Source organism: Echinops telfairi, unplaced genomic scaffold (genome assembly GCF_000313985.2).
Source record: "Echinops telfairi isolate 266 unplaced genomic scaffold, ASM31398v2 ScPeMD7_7467;HRSCAF=8505_1, whole genome shotgun sequence".
Taxonomy (NCBI): domain Eukaryota; kingdom Metazoa; phylum Chordata; class Mammalia; order Afrosoricida; family Tenrecidae; genus Echinops; species Echinops telfairi.
The window spans coordinates 43,799,032-43,802,822 of NW_022111368.1; the positions used below are offsets into that span (position 1 = coordinate 43,799,032).

Consider the following 3,791-nt stretch of genomic DNA (forward strand, 5'->3'; position numbering starts at 1 on the left):
TGTTTTGTGAGATGGAGGAGGACTTTGTGGATTGGTGTTGGACATATGGTATAATGTTGGACTTGTGGACTTGGGCAGCACTGGGTTGGGATGTTTTCTTGATGTGCACTTACCCCTTATCCCTATAACACCAAGAGCGATGTTTCATAATATTTAACTAAAACATTTCTGGAACCAAAATTATGAGGCTTTTGGAGTCGACGATGATGTCAATGAAATAGTTGCACTTTACTAGTACAAATGCATACTGCTAGGCCTGCATTTTAGTGACAAAATGCTTGAATAATGGCACATGTTTTGACCGATTGTGTGTCTGAGGTTAAGTGGTCATTGGCATTCAGTGCATTTTATGATAATTTTTAAAATAGTGAAGTTTTAGGGTTGATATTTTTAGCATATGTTCAGAAAGCTGTAGTTTTTTGTTAAAGGTGTAATACTTATGAAAAAACATTATATTTATTATATATTACCGCTTTTTCAAAACGTAATGACTTCATTACGTTTGTCTTTTGAATTGACAGTGACAAAAATTACCACAGCATGACGGTGATTTGTTTTATGGAAAACGGCGAATTTATGACCTAGGTAGAAGCGGTACAGACTCAGACAAGGAACCAGATGCTAATATGGATGAAATTGGTAAATAAAATGTGTATAATATTAAAATTTTTTGATTTTACAATATAAAATTTTAATTATATTGCTATTCAAACTATTTTGATAACAATATTTATTTTTTTCCCATGATAGGAAGTGAATATACACCCGATTATTCTGATTTGGATGAATTAGAAGACTTCATATTTAGTAATAATAATACTAGTGAAGATGAGTTAGAAATTTCAGTTGCTGAAGTTGAAGAATCAGTTCCAATAACTACAAGTTCAAAGCCATCTACATCAAGAAACCAAAGAATTCCTCTTTGGCGGCAATTTCTGGAGACAGTACAGCTAGACCTGTGCCTGAATGGTTAGGACAAATAGATTCTTCTGGGGTAGTAAAGCGTCCTGTTGAATATTTCAGACATTTTTTTCCCAAAGGATATCATTACCCATATTGTCAACCAATGAAATCTTTATGCAATCCAGCAAATTCCCAATAAACCTCTTGCACTTAGTAGCCAGAAACTTGAGCAATTTTTGGGTACACTGCTTGATTTGATAGACTCGCTAATTGCATTGTACAGAATTCACATCAGATCGAAAAAATATTGTTACAAAATATTTTTTCATTTTATAGATGTGATTGCTGTGAACTCTTGGCTACTTTATTGTAGAGACTGTGAGAACCTTCAGTTACAAAAAAAAAAAAAATCTACAGTCTGCAAGAGTTCAAAATGAGCATCGGTGAAGCTCTTCTTCTTGAAGGAAAAAGTAATAGACCAACAAAAGAGGCAGACCTTCTACCAGCTTTACTGATGCTGAGTTTGCAAACAAGAAGAGAAGAGGTCCTGCCACCAAATGTATCCCTGGAAGAGACACCCGTTTGGATGGTCCTCACCATTACCCTGAGGTCACAAACAGAGGAAGATGCAAACATGTAAATTGCAAGAGTGCACCAGTATTTTTCTGCAGAAAATGCAAAGTTCATCTTTGTATCACAAAATAAAAAAATTGTTTTGTTCAATTTCACACTAACTAAAATTATAAACAAATACATTTTGTATTATATTTTATAAATAAAACAAGGTTTCAGTTTGGTTTTTTATTTTATAATAAAATAGGATGAAAAATGAAGGTTAATTTTTTATTCTTGAATTAAAAATCCATGGACGAATGTGACAATTTGCTTACATTTTTTAAAAATTGCAAATTTTATATTTTAAATATATTTTGGTTGTTACATATATTAATAACTATGAAAGTAAAGAGTAAAAGCAAAAATTTTTTTCCCCTGGAATTAAAAATACAGGCATTATAGGGTTAAGTAAAATGCTCTCTTATACGTATGAGTTTCTGTGGATCTCTCTAATGTACCCGGACTAGCACACTATGATTCCATTAGATCACGGTTGGTTCCCAAGTCACTGATGGTTTGAACTCCAGCTTCGCTTGCAACCTACAAGCAGGGCCTTGGGCAGGTCGGCACTCCCTGCATGCCTCATCTGAACAATAGAGATAAGTGCACACCCTTATTGGAATCGAGATCAAATGTGAGAATGTCTGCAAAACATTTAGCGTGGTGTTTAACACTATTACCAATAGATATGAAAGTGAACTCTCATAGGAACACAGCATCTATTTTTCTACAAATCTATACTTATCAACTCCCAACACCAACAACTGAATTTCAGAACTGCATTCAGTCACTGGGCAGCATTGGCAAACTGAAGGAACAGAGGGACTCAAAGGGAACAAGACAGGGAAATGAATAGGGGCTGGAGAGGAGAGGCAGAAAGAAAAACCAAGAGGCACAGACAGCTTTTCACAGAACACTGAGCACTCCAGCTATGTGCATTCTATAGGAAAGCAAGTCTTTACCACCAAGGGTTGTGTACACTTTTGAAAAAGGCAGTCAAGTAAATAGAGCAAGATGGACTATAACAGAGGGTAGTACAAAGTTCTGAGGAGCCGCCAACCCTCCAGGAGGGGCTCAGGATTACTGAGTATGATAGGTAGGTTTATTGTGCCAACCTGGTCAATAGGAACATGTGGGATTAATAAGATTGCAGTTTGATTGGAGGGCAAAGAAATAAATGGCTCGGCAAGCCCCACCCCTCTCTTTCTTGCTCTCTGATGATTGGATCAGCATGTGGCTGCTAGGTCTTTGCCTCAACTCATGAGCTACACTACTCGTGGGACTGCTAACCTGTGGATCATGTCCCTAAAGCTTGAGGTTCCTTTGAGACCTGCTTTGCCATGCTGCTATTGTATACATCGCTTGAGCTTGGGACTGTTGGATCTTGTCGTCTTGCTGACTGTAGGTGACCCACCCTGCTGTTTGCTGCTTGTGACTGGACTACCTGCATTGCCCTGCTTCTTTGACCTCGGACCCAGTGGCCCTCGTGAATTGAAGGACTTCCAGTATATTAACTGTTCCACAGAAGTGAGTTGAACTGAGCTCTCTGTACTGCTATGTGGGATAATTAGCTGTTATATTCCTTTGTGCTCTATCTGTCTATCTATCTATCTATCAAATCATAAGTGTCCTGGTTTTGTTTCTCTAGAGAACCCTGTCTAACACACAGAGTTACAAGTGACTGTATGGAGTGCTGAAGAACATCTGGGATTTAGAAACCAAGAGAGCATATGCAGACTGAAATTTATGTATGTCTCATGGTGGCCAGTAGGCTTAAGGTATGAAATCTATTTATTTATTCCATCATACTCTGGCCTTTGTTGTGTACCATCTATATCTTGGGCACTACTCAAGGAATGGAGGATGCTACAGACAATTGGCCAAGTCCTCAGAAATCTTAAAAAACAATATGTATATTTTTTGCATGAAAACATACACAGAGCAGGTGCATGGGCACTAACTCACCCAAGGGGAGGGTATTGTTTATATCTCCACAGGAAAAGAGGGACCGGATGTCAACCCAGTGCTCCAAGGTGTGAATGCAACATGCCGGCGCGGAGTAGGGAGCCAGTGGAGAGGTCTGGGGGGCTGGCACCAGTCCCAAATACTAAGTGAATGCCTGCCCCTCCCCCGAGAAGAATTTATTTCAAAGGATGGCACTGAATTTGCAGCTCCGGGAGAGAGATGTATCTGATCTGAGCACACGGGAGCAGATGACGGGGGAGGAGGAGAGACTGGAGCACATCCTGGCCCACCAGGCCTTGAGGACGATG

General features: G+C 39.0%; 1 long non-coding RNA gene across 1 annotated transcript in view; it reads left to right on the top strand.

Annotated features, from left to right (window-relative positions):
- Positions 1-3,533, top strand: part of LOC123520954 — an 18,791-nt gene extending 15,258 nt beyond the window's left edge. The window contains exons 2-3 of the long non-coding RNA XR_006679464.1: positions 2,924-3,045; positions 3,167-3,533. This is a non-coding gene — a long non-coding RNA (uncharacterized LOC123520954). The remainder of the gene's footprint in view (positions 1-2,923; positions 3,046-3,166) is intronic.
- The last annotated feature ends 258 nt before the right edge of the window (positions 3,534-3,791 follow it).